The sequence below is a fragment of the Mus pahari genome, chromosome 6 (genome assembly GCF_900095145.1).
Source record: "Mus pahari chromosome 6, PAHARI_EIJ_v1.1, whole genome shotgun sequence".
Classification (NCBI taxonomy): domain Eukaryota; kingdom Metazoa; phylum Chordata; class Mammalia; order Rodentia; family Muridae; genus Mus; species Mus pahari.
The window spans coordinates 84,271,363-84,287,975 of NC_034595.1; the positions used below are offsets into that span (position 1 = coordinate 84,271,363).

General features: G+C 47.3%; 1 protein-coding gene across 3 annotated transcripts in view; it reads right to left on the minus strand.

The window, feature by feature from the left end:
* Positions 1–15,986, minus strand: part of Wdtc1 (WD and tetratricopeptide repeats 1) — a 46,660-nt gene extending 30,674 nt beyond the window's left edge. The window contains exon 1 of one of the 3 annotated variants that reach the window (XM_029539936.1): positions 15,927–15,986. The gene's annotated coding sequence lies outside the window, so the exon portion shown is untranslated. Of the gene's footprint in view, positions 1–15,422; positions 15,802–15,926 lie in introns of those variants that run through there. The other 2 variants (XM_029539937.1, XM_021200398.2) reach the window with 2 other exon arrangements.
* Between the last annotated feature and the right edge of the window lie 627 nt (positions 15,987–16,613).

Here is a 16,613-nt window from a genome sequence, read left to right on the forward strand (position 1 = left end):
AATTTAGACTATGTGTGTGTTTCTGTGTAAGCATGTGCAATGAGTGCAGGCTAGCAGAGGCCAGGAGTTAGATGCCCCAGGAGCCAGAGTTACAGGAGGTTGTCATCAATGTGGTGCTAGAAACCAAACCAGGGTCTCCTGGAAAAGCAACTCCTGCTCGTAACTGCTGAGCCATTCCCCAGCCCCTAGCAAATGTTAAGCGAGTATGTGATGAGCATGGTCAATACACGACTGAGTAAAGACAGTCTTCTTCCTGCAGTACCCGGATAGCTCAGGTTTTGTTCTGTCACCCCTCAAGGCTATTCTGTCAGCTAATTCTGCTTAAGAGAACAAGCAGTCCAACTCTTTAAAATTTAAGTACGCACCCCAGATTTTGTAGAAGAGGAAAAACCCACAAGTTCTCAGTATTAGGAATGAACTGCCATAAGACATCACAGAGAGAGATGAGGAATGACACTCCCAGGTCATCAAGATGGCTCAGCCTGTAAAGGTACTTTCCCTGGCAACCACACCACAGGACGAGAAGTGAAGAGACTGGACCCCACGCCCATGTGACTCCAAAGACCATGTCCTTAATCACAATGGTACATTCTTTTCCAGAGTAATGGCCACAGTGAGAATCCAAAGAGCCAACCAAATCATAGTTACTTATTCATGAGTGTTCTCTGAGCAGTTGCTTATCAAGAATGAGGCACAGTTAGAATGGAGAATACAGAGATAAAAGACGCAGCTCATAGTAAGTGGTGTTGGATGGGACTGATATGTGGCTTGGAAGTACAGAAAGAAACAAAGGAGGCAGTCAGGGACATAGGAAACAAGTGAGTCAAGAGGGAAAATAAAAGTACAGATTTAACTCAGACTGCTTAGTCCCCTCCAAAAGTCTCTCAAACATGGCGGGCATGGTGATGCACACCTTCAATCCCAGCAGTTGGGAGGCAGAGGCAGGTGGATCTCTGTGAGCTTGAGGCCAGCCTGGTCTACAAATCGAGTCCGGGGTAGTCAGGGCTGGTCACACTGAGAAACTCTGCTGTCACAAAAGCCAAAGCCTCCCAACCATGAAGAACCGGGTCGGTGAAGCTCATTTTAGCCGGGCGTGGTGGCGCACGCCTTTAATCCCAGCACTCGGGAGGCAGAGGCAGGCGGATTTCTGAGTTCGAGGCCAACCTGATCTACAGAGTGAGTTCCAGGACAGCCAGGGCTACACAGAGGAAGCCCATCTCGAAAACCAAAAAAAAAAAAAAAACCAAAAACCAAAAACCAAAAAAACAAAACATATTTTAAAATGAGAAGATGAAGTCATGGCCAACTTTTACAGTGTTGAGCATTCTTGAAATAGTCAACAAGTCACACACAGAAGCTTAGGAATGAGGGACCTGAAGTTGGCATACTGCAGTGACATACAGGATCAAACATTAGGGAAGACAACACCAATGGGAATTCTGTTAGATGCAAATTAAATATTGGCTGGAATAAATAATTTCAAGAATTTTATCAAAAATTTTAATGAGCTGGACTTGGAAGGATTAGTTGAATCTTAGTTATACTAATTTATTCATATGTCTTAGAAGAAATCACAGAAGACAGCAGGACATTAACCATAGGGAAGGATGTGGCAGCATGGAGTCACTAGAGAGAACATGGACTCTTCACTCTGAGGCAGGATGGTGAATGCCATACCCTGATTTCACACTCAGCACTGGAAGAACATTGAGAGCTAATTTGTTCATTTGTTCACAGAAAATGAAAGCCCTTTACCTAGAGGACAAAGGTTGGCAGGGTATGAACTGTAATTAGGATGCTACAAGGCCAGCCCTGACAGACACCCATGAGAGGAGGAGAAAGTACGTCGTATAACACTGGCGGCACAGAGGAAAACACACGACACAATGTTCAAACAGAAATATGAGCTGCGCTTCTGTGCAGATGTTACACCTCTCTGATGGTATTCTCCCTCGGGCCTAAAATGGCTAGCACGGCATCTTTAACCCTACCTTGACTGCAAGTTTTGAGCTTACACTACTAGGAAGCTTTCTTCTACTAGGATAAGAAACTAATGAACTTAACTAAATTTTATTTCCAGAACCCACAGGTAACATGGAAGGAGAAAACCAACTTCATGAAGTTATTCTCTGACCTTTCTACACACCATGGCATGTGCACACCCACGTGTATAATCGTACACACACTGGGCATGAATTCTAGCCCCTTCTATATGCCAGGAAGACAGGAATCTTCACAGGAGTTTTAGTTTGCACATCTGTAAAATGGAAATGGGGCCGATATACCTACCTCAGGGGGTAGCTGTGAGGAACAAATAAAACAAATAGGAATGTCCCTAACAGTGCCTTTAACCCAGCAGGGGCTCAGTAAACCAGGCAGATGTGAACTCTAAAACTTGCTCGATCCTGTTACATGTGTGGGGCAGCACAGGTTTCCCACATTTCTCTATCAACAAAGAAGTTGATGGGGGCTGGAGAGGTGGCTCAGCGGTTAAGAGCACTGTCTGTTCTTCCCTAGGTCCTGAGTTCAATTCCCAGCAACCACAAGGTGGCTCACACCCATCTGTAATGGGATCTGATGCCCTCTTCTGGTCTGTCTGAAGACATCTACAGTGTACTCCTATAAATAAAATAAATCTTTGTTCAGATATCTTGAGAAAAAAAAATAAAAGAAAGAAAGAAAACTGAAGCTGACATTGTGAAGGCGACAACAGCAGAGTCCTGACATTAGCTTTAAGTTGGGAGCTCAACTTAAACTTCATTTCTAAAAGGAAACGTCACACAAAACCTTATGCAGAGATGTTTATGGAAGCACTAGACAAAAAGACAAACAACTCAATGCCTCCGCAGATAAACATAGAGATTGCCATTTGACCAGAAAAAGCAACGAAAAGGCCAGGCTTGGTGGTACACAGCTGTAAGCTTGAGGGGTTGCAGCAGGAGGATTGTGAGCTCGAGGCTACCTGGGCTAAGAAAGGGGGTGGAGCTGGGTGATAACTCAGCTGATAGAATGAAGTGCCTGCTAACAAGTTCAACTCCCAGAGCTCACAGAAACCACAGTCTGGCAGCACACCCTTGTAATCCCCAAGCCGGGAGGTGGGAGGCAGGGGGATTCCAGGAGCTTCCTAGCCAGCTGGCCTAGACTGTATCTCCAAAGCGTGTGTGTGTGTGTGTGTGTGTGTGTGTGTGTGTGTGTGTGTGTGTGTGTGTGTGTGTGTGTGTGTGTGTGTTTGTGTGTGTGTGTGTGTGTGTGTGTTGGGGGTGGGGAAAGACAACTTAACAGGTAAGCACACTTGGCATGCAAGCCTGACAACCTGAGTTGAACCCAGGAGCCCACAGTGGAAGGAGAACTCTCCCGAGTGGTCCTCTGACACACATATCCTGGCATGATCGTAATCACACACACATAGTGGTCACACATACACATGCACAGAGAGTGGGCCACACCTGAGGTTGACCTCTTGCCTCCATACATAAATCTAAGGCACGCTCACACATACCTACAACACACATGTGCACACACCAGCTCACAAACAAAAGAATAAGCTCTGAAATTATCCAAATGAAAGATGTCATATGATGGAATCCTTTTAATACCAAGTGTTTAGAACCTGTAAATGGAGAACAGGTTAGCAGTTGCTTAGGTTGGAAGAGATGGCAGAATAGAGAGAGGATGGCTGGTGGATACAGCTTCTGTGGAACAACTCAGCAGCACCCAGGACACTCAGTGTTGTGCAACAACCACCCCTACCTTGTTCCAGAACATTCCCATTACCCCACACCCAGCAAATATACAGGTCCCATTTCCCCTCTGTTCCCAGCACCTGGCCAGCACCAGCCTCCACTCTATGCAACTACCTACTCCAGACAATTCACTAACAACATATGGCCTCTGTATCTGACTTTTTTGCAATTATCACAACTTTGAGATTCTTCCATTCTTTGCTATCACTACTTCATTTCTTTTTTATGCCTAAATAGTTTTCCACTACACTCATATGCACTGTGTTTATCCACTGCCTGGTGTCAACAATGCTGTGAACATCTGTGAGAAAGCCCCCAGCTAAGGATGTAGTTCAGGGTAGAACATTTTCCTAGCATGTACAAGGACTGGAGTTCTTCATATAACTCTTTCTCTCCAAGGCTGGGTGTGGTGGCACACACCTTTAATCCCACACTTAGTAGGCAAAGGCAGTGGGATACCTATGAGTTCCAGGCCAGCTGGTTCTACATACTGAGACTTTGTCTCTAATTAATTAATTAACTAATTAATTTTAAAAAGTCGTGTGTATTAGTGTGTGCACACCTACAAGCTCCGAAATCAAGCTCTGTAGGCACAGGCAGGATGACTGAGGCCATCCTCAGCTCCACAGCAAGTTCCAGACCAACCAGGGCTACAGCAGACTGTCTCAAACCTAAAAATCAACCAAACCCAATCTTCTTCCTAAGGAGGGAGCTATTATTGTGTAATAATAAGAAACCTTGCCGGGCGTGGTGGCACACGCCTTTAATCCCAGCACTCAGGAGGCAGAGGCAGGCGGATTTCTGAGTTTGAGGCCAGCCTGGTCTACAAAGTGAGTTCCAGGACAACCAGAGCTACAGAGAAACCCTGGCTCGAAAAACCAAGAGAGAGAGAGAGAGAGAGAGAGAGAGAGAGAGAGAGAGAGAGAGAGAGAGAGAGTAAAAGCTTCACTGACATGGCAGGTACAGCGGGGCACCTTCAGTTCTAGCACCTGCAAGGCAGAGGAAGACAGCTCCGCAGGCTAACTTGAACACAGGTCTAGGACAGTGGAGAGACCTTCCTCAAAAATTAACTTTTTAATTAAAAATAAATAAGAATATAAACTCAGTGGTGGCCCGTACCTTTAATCCCAGCACTGGAAGGCAGAGGCAGGCAGATTTCTGAGTTCCAGGCCAGCCTGGTCTGCAGCCAGGGCTACACAGAGAAACCCTGTCTCGAAAAAACAAAAACAAAACAAAGAATATGAACTCTTTCTAGATACAGGAATATCTTTCTAGATACAGAAATTTTCAAATGTGGGATACTGATTAGTTAAATAGAAAACCCGACATCTCTACGCAGTTAAACAATCAGGTCTAAACATATATGGCGATACCAGCTGGGAGTGGGACTGGGAACCTAGCTAAGCAGGTTAAGAATGTGCACTGCTCTGGCAGAGGACCTGAGTTCAGCTTCCAGCAACCACATGGGGTGGCTCACAGCCATCTATAGCTCTAGTCCTAGGGGAATCAGAAACCTCTGGGCTCCTTACATCCCATAGACACATACACATAACTAAAATTTAAAAAACTAATAAGCAGAAAAAAATGCTAAACTGTAACTTTGATGTCAGTGGATTTCTGGTATTTCAGACTGTCCTCCTTTCTACTTCAAATTCACAACTCAACTGAAAGGCTGGTCCTTAAACGTTCGTAAACTCTGCGGCTTCTGTCCCTCCAGGCCAGCCCTTCTTCACCTGATTCACCTCCTAATGGTCCCAAGTCTGACTGTGAACTGAGCAGATGCCAATAACTACTGCTGAATTAACTGCGTGGCTTCCTGTGTACATGTGATGCAGTATGCCTACCAGAGGGCCTTTGTTCAGGCTTTTAATGTGCTTCACAACAATTCCATGAGGAAGCCACACGGCTATAACATAGATCATGATCCCACTTAAGGAAGACTGAAGCATACATATTTTGTGGTGCTGAGGAAAGTCTATTGGGCCAGGATCCTAGGTTCTAGACTAGCCTCTGACTTAACTGACATGAACTTTGAGAGACCCTGCACTCTGTCCAATCCATAGAGAGGTACAAACTGGGAGTGGTGGTGCACACCTTACCATTATTTGGGAGGAAGGTAGAGATCAGGCTAGCCTCAGTAACAGAGTCAGCTAGAAGCTAGCCTGGGCTACATGAGCTACATCATCATGTCAGCAGGCAGGCAGGCATGGTGCAGAGCAGTAGCTGAGAGTTTATATCTTGATCCACAGGTGAGAGAGCTAATTGGAAATGGCATGAACTCAAAGCCCACCCCCAGTGACCCAGCTCCTCCAATAAGGCCACACTTTCTTATCCTTTCCAAACAATTCTACCAACTGGGGACCAAGCATTCAGATATCTGAGCCTACTAGGGTCCATTCTCATTCAAACCATCTCTAAAACAAAAACAAAAACAAAAACAAAAAAGGCTAGCAAGTTGGCTCAATGGGAAAGGGTACTTGCCACCTTTTACGACAACTGGAGTTCCATTTCTGATACTCACAAGGTCAAAGGGCAGGATTAACTTCCGCACATGTAGATGAGCTACAAAACCACTTCTACCAACTGGATTCTAAGGAGACGCTGCTATTTAGCTGCAGAAGAAAGATGGAGCCTCAAACACTTGTCCTCCCAAGTCCTATGACATGCCACTCCCACAATACAGAGGTACCTTCAGCTCAAGTAACAACTGACTCCTTTCAACATTCTGCATTGTGCAAAGACGTTAGTTTCCTTTACTTCTGCTTGCAGTGGTGTCTCTGCTAGAGCAATCCTACAGGGGACAGGGTACCACTGCACGTACCTACTTTCTGCACTAAATTTCTAAGTCTCGGTTTCCTAACCGGGTCCTACGCTCCTGTGCAGGGTAGCCAGTGATGGGAGAACGTAGGAGTAAAGGCTTGAAACCGAGTTGCTGACTGATAACTCTCTCAGCCTTCTAAACAGTTTACATGTGTTGCAGCAGACCCCTAGAGCAATCGCATGAGACAGATGTTATTCTTATCCCAGATGCAGGATCTGAGACACAGAAAAGTTAATTCATCACAGCCATGAAGTTATTAAGTGGGGAGTCAACCCAGTCTCACACCAGACCCCAGGCTACTGGCTGCAAAACAATTATTGCTATGATTTTTAATCAGACCATGTCCAAACAGTTGCCTAAAACAAATTTTATCTCTTACCATTCTTCAGAGCTAAGCAAGGAGGCAAAATCATCGTGGCTGGGATGTGGCTTACCAATGAAGAATCTGTTTAACAACGTGTGGCACTCTGGTTCCACCCCAGCACCAACACTCACAGGAAAACAAACAAACAAACAAACAAACAAACAAACAAACTTGGCTTTGCTTGTCTTAAACACATACAGGTAGAAGTGGCGCATGCCTTTAATCCTGACACTCAAGGCTGAGGCAGGGGAATCTCAGGAGTTTGATGAGGCCAGCCTGGTCTATACAGCAAGCTCCAGGATAGCCAGGGCTACACAGAGAAAACCCTGTCTCAAAAAACAAACAAACAAACAAACAATAAAATTCAAGAGTGCTACTTCCGGCTGAAGTAGCAGCCCATGCTTGTTCCTCCAGCACTCAAAAAGGCTGAGGCAGGAAGGTCATGAGTTTGAAGGCAGCAGAGGCTACCATGAGAAATGCTGCCTCCAAAAAAACCAAACCAAACCAACCAAACAACAACAACAATAAAACCCAAATCTGGCATAGCAGCACATGCCTATATCAGTGTAGGCTCACAGACCCAACATTTAGGTCGTGGAGGCAGAAAGATGGAAGCTGAGGGTACTCGGGCTTATATAGAAAGTCCCTGTCTCAAATAAAATGGGGAGAGGGTCAGGATGCACTCAACTTCACGTCATGGACCGCCAGAGAGAAGTGGGGTTTACACTGAGCATGCTCTGTCCTATCAGCACAGACATCTCTGGAAATACCTGAGTCTCCTGGCTCACAGGAATTCATGGGAGTCTGACGCAAGTTTCTTCTGTGGAAGTCTATCCAAATAAATGCTTCGCTTCCTGGGAAGCATTGAGTGAAACTCACCTTGACATCGCCTCAGCCTGAATGAGATTTCTAATGACAGTTGGGATGTGTGAACATTTTTCCTGAGGTTTCAGAGCACTGCTCTCCGCAGTTAGCCAATCTGACTTCTGTTGGGCCCGAAGCATACGAAGCATAAAGCAACAGAAGAGAGCAAACAGGCAAAAGGAAGCGTGTTCTGATAATGCCATCCTCACTCAAGGTCCACGAGCAAACTCTGCCTTGGATTTGATCTTTCATTTGTGCTTTTCCAAATCCTGCCACAGTCTCCTACCTCCTGCAGGCAAGGCCTGGAAGCCCCCACTCTCCCCTCTAACTCAGGGTTCCTGAAAGGCCAAGGGAAAGGAAGGTGATGGCTTTAGAAGTCCTTCCTTTACAGTTGCCACTTCAGTCACATACAGACGTGACTGAAGAGGCAGGCAAGAGAGCCGCCAGCACCCAGGCACAAGCATTTTGACTGAAGGAGCTTCCTAAACAGACTGGCTACCATTCAAGAATAAGCAGTTTTATTCTGCGTGAAAACAGAACCTGGGGTTGGAAATAAAAGTGTACTGGGTTCTGGTCCTGACACTGCCTGGGAGTCACTGGGTAACCCCCGGGCAAGGTCCTACTCGGTAACCCTACCCCCATTCCAAGAAATTGGGGTTAATCCCTCCCTACGGCTGCAGGGAGGATTAAGGGTCATTATTCTTGGCAGCCAGCTCTGGCGTGGGCTCTAGCAGTTGTGAGCTTGCTTATCCTAAAAGAAGGTACTTAATATAAAAATGTAAATGGTGACCCTTGACCCTCACTTAGATCGTCCGGCCATTTCTAGTCTCCCCCTCCTTAAGCAGCACCAAGCTGACCTACGAGTCAGATGCTCTACCACCGACCTCCACTCCACCCAATTTTGAAAACACCATGTTGTCAAGGCTGGCTGGCTTTGAACTCACTCTGGAGCCTAAGCAGGGCTTAAATTTTCAATCCTCCCAGATCAACCTCCCAAGCAACTGGAACAGGAGGCCTGTCCCACCAGGCCCACCTGGCTGACAACATCCCTTGAGACCAGAGCCTCCTACACTCTGACCTGCTGGCTACCCCCTTCCCTTGCTCGGGTTTCAAGGTTTTCGGCGGCATTGCTCAGTAATGTCACGAAGCTCTTTGAGTTTGGAGCTATTACTAATAGTACAAAGAATTAGCCCAGGGCTTCCAGGGTTCCCCTATTCAGGCCTGAACTCACCCTAAGGAAGCCTGTACTCGTCTAAGTCCAAGCCTGGCTCCCAGGAAACCAAGGAGCTCCAGGCAAAAGCACATACTGTCTTGGTCCTCATCGGCCCATCCACAGGCCAGTACCCTCAGAGGCTCACTCTAGGGGTTAGGAGATGCAGCTCTAGCTCACAGAAGAGCTTTGACCTACGGACATCACTACTGGTCGGATGGCGGCCCTGCAACTCCTGGCTGTGTAAGCTCTGCATATTTCTTGACTTTGTGGAGTCTGTTTCTTCAGGTGGGAATAATGATCATGTCGGCCTTGTGAGGGGGGACAGGGTTCTGAGAGGATTAAGTGAGGTATTTCAGACAAAGTGCCTGGCAAGGGTCCAGCAGAAAATCAATACATGTCACCTTTTTACGGATCAAAGAGAAAGCAGTTGGATATTTTCACAGGATAACTGTTTAAGACACCAAAAGATTGGTTTAAAGTTTTAACCCTCTATCACACACTTGAGGGGCAGCTCTTGCCTTTAATTGTGAAAGCAGAGGCAGGTGAATCTCTGAGTACTTGGAGGTTAAATAGAATCATGGTTGGCCAGGGTTACCTGAGACTTTGCCCCTGCCCCCAAAGAGCTTTTTTTTTTTTTTTTTTTTTTTTTTTTTAAAAATCAAACCAAAGCCAACCAACTCTTAAGAGATTTCTGTCCTTTAATCCTCATGGTGTCTTCTAGAATCCTGAGAAAGTCCAGTTCCCTCCCCACATAAGAACCCTTCAGGTGTCTGAGGACAAGCACCATGTCCCCATCCTGAGCTTTTACTCTGCAGCTTGTGCTCCAAAGAGTGCTCTAAACCACAGTTAGAGGATGCACAGTATCGCAGAGCAGCAGTTGTTTAAGAGAGTTTCTTTTTTTTCCTTTCTTCCTTCCCTTCTCTCCCCTCTCCTCCCTCCCCCTTCCTTCCTTCTTTCTTTCTTTCTTTTCTTTTTTTTTTTTTTTTAAGATTTTATTTCTTTATTTTATTTTATTTTTTTGGTTTTTCGAGCGAGACAGTTTTCTCTGTGTAGCCCTGGCTGTCCTGGAACTCACTCTGTAGACCAGGCTGGCCTCAAACTCAGATATCCGCCTGCCTCTGCCTCCCAAGTGCTAGAATTAAAGGTGTGCACCACCACTGCCCAGCTCATTTCTTTATTTTATATACAGGATGAATACACTGCAGCTGTCTTCAGACACAGCAGAAGAGGGCATCAGATCTCATTATGGATGGTTGTGAGCCACCATGTGGTTGCTGGGAATTGAACTCAGGACCTCTGGAAGAGCAGTCAGTGCTCTTAACTACCGAGCCATCTCTCCAGCCCCTTTTCTTTCTTTAAGACAGGGTTTCTCTGGCTGTTCTAGAACTCTCTCTGTAGACCAGGCTGGCCTTGAACTCAGAGATCTGCCTGCCTCTGTTTCCGGAGTGCTGGGATTAGGGCGTGTGCCACTGCTGCCTGGCTTCAGTAAGTTTCTTATATCACCCAAACTGTGACTTCATGTGCATAATAAGTAAAAATAATCATCTCACAAGATAGCCCCAAAGGTTAAAGAAGATAAAAAGGAATAGTAACTAAACCAAGCCCATCAATATATGCCAGCCATTCTAAGACATATCTTGATCAGAATTACACATCAATAAGGTACAGATATGCTTCTGGCGGCGACTTTTTTACTACACAACAGCTAAGAAAGCACAGTTCACCAGTTCTGTGGGTCTAGCCATCTACACCAGCAGCCCAAAGATGTAATGGAGACTCTGTGAAGGTAAGAATGAAAGAAGAGACAAGATAAGGCATTAAACCACTGGCCCAAGGAAGCCAAGTATCACTAAGATTACACTTGTCCAGGGCTGGCTAAGATGCAAAAGTGTACATGTAGCACACATATCCAAGTCTAAAGAGAGAAAAATAAAACAACTATCAAACAGTCACTGCTGTGTATGCCTGTAATTCTGGCACTGAAGAGACTAAGACAGGAAGACAGCCATGAGTGCTACGGTGCATGGGCTACCCGTGAGTTGCAGCACAGCATAGACTCCAGTGTAGCTGTCTTGAAAAATGTCTCTTTGGTTGGGTTGTCCTATGTCCTGAAGCCCAAGGGTATGAAAATGCCACACAGAGGATGTTCAGTGTGTCAATATGGTTGCTCTACTCTTCTATCTGTAAGGGCTCGCACTTAAAAGTCTACCTTGAGTCTCAGAAGAACCTTGGAATTTCGGGGAAAACTAAGTTTTATTTTTGTTTGTTTGTGTGTGTGTGTGTGTGTGTGTGTGTGTGTAGAGCATCATGTAGAGGTCAGAGGGAAATTTCTAGAACTTCTCTGAAATCTGAGGACCAAGTCAGGCTGGCAGGCTTGCAAACCAAACCTCTTTATCAGCCAACCATCTCACTGGTCCAAATTTGGACTTTTGATCCATGTTGAGAGTGTGGAGAATTTTTCAAGACGGATCAAATGTTCTTTGCATTTCAAAACGTCCATGAGCCTGAGTGGGCAGAATACTATGAATAAGGAATAGCCACCCCACCCACCTCACCCCAAGGCGGGCACCGGTGGTACACGCCTTTAATCCCAGCACTCAGGAGGCAGAGGCAGGCAGATCTCAGTCAGTTGGAGGCCAGCCTCCTCAGGCTCATACATCAAATGCTTCCTCCCTAGCTGCTGGCACTATTTTGGGAGGTGAAGAATGCTACCAGGTGGGGCATAACCGAGAGCTCACTGGAGGCACAAGCACCCTTGAAGGTCACACCTGGTCTCAGTACCTTCCTTCTCTGTTTCCTGTTTGCGTCTGTCACTTACTCTTGCCACCAGAGAGTCAAGCAGCCATGGACTGACACTCTGAATCTGACAGCCAAAATAAAGCTTTCTTCTTTAAAAGAAAAAGAAGCCACTTGTGTCAACTCCAAGTTGGCCAATGGTTGTTAGCGTCATCATTGTGAGCATTACATCACTGATTCTCTCTTTCCTTCTAGGACTTCCAGGAAAGAAGTCCCAAGCAGAAATAAAGGCTGTTATTCAACTATTCTGCCAAATTATGCCCAAGTTAGTACTCCCTTTCTTTATAAGACATGACTTGAAAGGAAGGGCCCCAAAAGAGATGGAAAAGACAAAAGAATCCACGTTTAACGGTAGTTTAATCCAAACTATGGCAGAAAAGGCCGTGTACCGACGAAATAAAGCAACTCTGTTGAGGCCAAGAAGCAGGCCTCCAACTTCAGTGTTGCTCACAAAACTAAGGCTAGGAGACCACAGGTTCGAGGCCTCCACAGACTATGAAGTTGAGCATGGGCAACTTATGGAAAACCTATCTCAAAAACTTATAAAGGGCCAGCCATGTGGCTCAGGGAGCTCAAGCCAAAGAGACAGAGCTAAATCCCCCAGAGTCCACAGTGAAGGGCAGAATCGTCTCAATTGACTTCACAGATGCAATGGGACATATAAGCATATACCAGCATATATGTGGGCAGCATACACGCTGTGTGCACGTACTCTCACACAGAATAATATATTTCACTTTTACATTTAAAAGATCATAAGTACAAAAACGAATAACTGGCCATATAGCTCTGTGGTGTAGAGCGCTTACCTAGCATGTTCAAGGCCCTGGGTTTAAGCCCCAGTGCTGCCAAAACCAAACCAAGACATACAAGAACAGAAGAGACGCAACTTTCTCAGAGAAGCCTACATCCATGCTGAGGCATCTTTCTCCCAAGCACTTCTTTCCTTCTCTTAATGTTCATGCTTAAAATCTACATTGAGGGGCTGGAGAGATGGCTCAGGGGTTAAGAGCACTGACTGCTCTTCCAGAGGTCCTGAGTTCAATTCCCAGCAACCATCTGTAATGGGATCTGATGCCCTCTTCTGGTGTGTCTGAAGACAGCTACAGTGTACTCATATAAATAATAAATAAATCTTCCCCCCAAAAAAAATCTACATTGAAAGCATTTTTTAGGGGAATGGAGCACCCACATGGCAGCTCACAACTATCTATGTCCCTCCAGGATCCCAATGCCTTCAAACCAACATACATGTAGGCAAAACACCAATGCATATAAAATAATAATTTTTATTAATCCCAGCACTCAGGAGGCAGAGGCAGGCGGATTTCTGAGTTTGAGGCCAGCCTGGTCTACAAAGTGAGTTCCAGGACAGCCAGGGCTACACAGAGAAACCCTGTCTTGAAAAAAACAAAAACAAAAATAATATTTTTAAAAATTATTTAATAGACTAAAAGACCCCCAACTATTAATGGCAGACATGCCGACTCACACCTGTAATCCCAGCACTTAGGAGACTGGGGCAGGAGGATCTGCCTGGAGTTCCAGGCCAGCCTCAGCTGGACTGTACGAGCCTGTCTCAAAAGAAGAGAAAAATTAAATACAACTCAACAATGAAGAGTCAACTGTGCCAATTACTCCCTAATCTGTTTTAGAAGACTTGGAGGATCTGGAGAGATGGCTCAGTGATTAAAAGCATTGGCTGCTCTTGCAGAGGACTGGGGTCAATTCCCAGTACCCACATGGCAGCTCACACCTATCTGTAGCTTCAGTTCCAGAAAACCTGTCACCTTATTTTGGATTCCATGGGCACAGCACACATGTGGTGTACATACATACATACATGCAGGCAAAAGACTCATACATGAAAAAAAAAAAAATTAAAAAATACTTGAGTATTATACTCAACAGCAAAATTCTAATTCTTAAGGATACAAGGCTTATAAGAAAATAAAATACAGAACTCAAACCAGAAATAGTCCAAGGGTGTTCACTCACTGTGTGAGCCTGCCCACTCACAACTTAAGCGGAGACCAGTGAGCACACCTAGGCCCTAGGTAGATTGTCTCAGAAGATTCCCCAGAATGATTTTCTTCTCAAAACTGAGTCCGGCTTTACTTATTTACTTACACTTGGGTTTTGAGACTGGGTCTCCCGCGGTAGACCAGGCTAGCCTCAAACTCCTAAGAGATCTGGCAGGCTTTGTTTAAAAAGGAACACCTGGAGCCAGGTATGGGGTCACAAGCCTTTAATCCCAGCACTCAGGAGGCAGATCTCTGAGTCTGAGGCCAGCCTGGTCTAGAGTGAACGCAAGGGCAGCCAGGGCTACACAGAGAAACCCTGTCTCCAAAATACAAAACAAGACAAACAAAAACTTTGGGGCCAAGGGTAATAGCACTATACCACTTAATCCCTGTACTTGGGTCTTGAAGGCAGGAAAATAGAGTTTATAGCCAGCATGAACTACATGATGAACTACAAGGCCTGCCTGGGCTACATGAGACTTTGTTTTAAAACCCACACATGAAAAAAAAAAAATGCTTATCTGACACTTTATCCCGATCATCCACTCCATCCTTGGAGGGAATGGAAAAGCTAGTCACAGCACTCAGCTTCTAAACTCAAACTTGAGAACAAAACTTTCGAGTTGCTCCACCAGCACATTTACCTCAAGAGATTTAAGAACACCAGAGACATTCACAAGAAATTAGTTATATTCAGCTGCTAAGATTAAATCGCATGTAAACCCTCAGTGCACCTGCAGTGGACAGCAAACCATTAAGTCGCCAAGAAACTCCAACCACTCGGCTTGGGATGGGGGTGGGGCGGGGAATGGGACGCTCACGAAAGCTTTTCAGAGATCCTGCTGGTTTGCAGTTTATCTCTACGATTCTTATTTACCCTTTGAAGTGGGTACGAATAGCCCACTCCCAAACAGAGACCCTTTGTACTTAGCGCTACAGTCGATGATGCAAACACCTTGGCAAAGTTCAGTTTGGTGCCAGGATGAGCCACTGAAGGCATCTGCGGCTGCCAGAAGCCTGAAAACAAACTCACACTCTCTCTCACTCTCTCTCTCTCTCTCTCTCTCTCTCTCTCTCTCTCAGAGGAAGGAAAAGGAAAGGAAAAAAAGAAAAGGAGTATGGGGGAGACAGAAACTGAGAGCAAGAGAGGGAAAGAGAGACAGAGAGACACGGAAAGAGTAGATCAGGTCAGTGACCTCTTGAAACTTCCACCTGCCCCTTTCTTCCTGAGTGCGATCAGGCGCCAGATCAGATGTCAAAAACTCCGCAAAAATAAATAAATACATACATACATAAAAGTCCCGTGATAGGACGACTTCTACCTCTGCCCCGGTGGAGCCTGCGGGACTCCTACAGCCTCCCCACCCCACCCCAACCTCCCAGCCAGTCCTCTGTTAGCCTCCCTTCCCCAGCCCTTTCTGCCCTTCCTCGCCGCTAAGGCCTGACCCCTTCCCGGGACACCCCGGAGTCCCGAGGCGGTCGGGCTCAGGCCCCCAGCAGGGAGCCGGCCCAGAGCGGACGGCCCCGGAGCCGGGGCTGTGGGAGTCCGTCCCCGACTCGACGTCTGCGGCGGGGATGGGGCGGCGGCGACCCGTACCTGTCAGGTCTCTTCCCAGGACCAGCAGCGGAGCAACTTCAGGAGCCCATGTCGGTCCGGGGGGCCCGGCCCCTCTCCCGGGAGCAGAGGGGTGCGGATCCCGGGAAGGGGGCTGGGGACCCGGGCAGCTCTAGCCTCTTCCCATGCTCCCCGCCCGGCGCCTGGCCGGGGCCGGACAGCGCCTCCGCCCGCCCCTGCGCACCGCCTCACACCCGCGCTCACACACACTCACACTCCCTCGCGCGCTCTCGCACACGCACTCCCCTCCCTCCTCCTCTGTTTATCTCCTCCAGCTGTCTGGGGACCCAGGAGAAGTCCCGCACTGCGCCTGCGCCACGCAGTCTCCGCGCCGGCCCGGCGTCTCACGGTCCGCGGCTACGCTACGGCGATGGCGCTCCGCAGTTTCCTGAATAGTGAGCGCGGGCCCTCGTCCTCCCTGCCCGCCCGCCCCCCCCTCCCCATCGCGCGCTCGGTCAACGTCTGCTGCCGGTGGCGCCCACTAACCTGCTAGCGGGGGAGCCCCCCATTCCGCCGGGGCCAATCGGCTTCACCGCTCGCGGGAACGGCAGCCAGTGGGCGGGCGGAAAAGCGGGGCTCAGCTCTGGAGTATCATGGGAGTCGTAGTTTTTCGCCATCGCGGAGGTCCTGCGGCGTGGGCTTGCCCCGCCCAGTTACCATTAGTTACCTGGACGCATCTCCCATCCCACTACACCTTTTCTGAGTCCCAATTCCACATGTTCTCCCAGGTCGAGTACAGCCCCTCTAAGGGCTAAGGGCTCATCAAAATTGCCTTTGATGCTGTAAATTAGGGGACACTTAAGGCTAAGACCCTGAGTCCTCCCAGAGCAAAGCCTCACTCAGCCTGCTCCTTCCTGCTCTAGGGGGCTGCTGAAGTTACACGTTCCATGCTCGAATCTTCAGGCGCTGGAAGGAAAAGGCCCTATGTTGAGTGACCTGGGAGCTCTAGGAACCCAGATTGATGGCAGACAAGGTCTATCTAACACTAGCCGAGTAACTGCTCTTCTGACTTTCAAGCTCCTCTCGAAGGGAGTTCCAAGGTGACAAAGGTGGCAGTAAAGAAAGCTTAAGGTAGGAGCCGGGCGTGGTGGCGCACGCCTTTAATCCCAGCACTCGGGAGGCAGAGGCAGGCGGATTTCTGAGTTCGAGGCCAGCCTGGTCTACAAAGTGAGT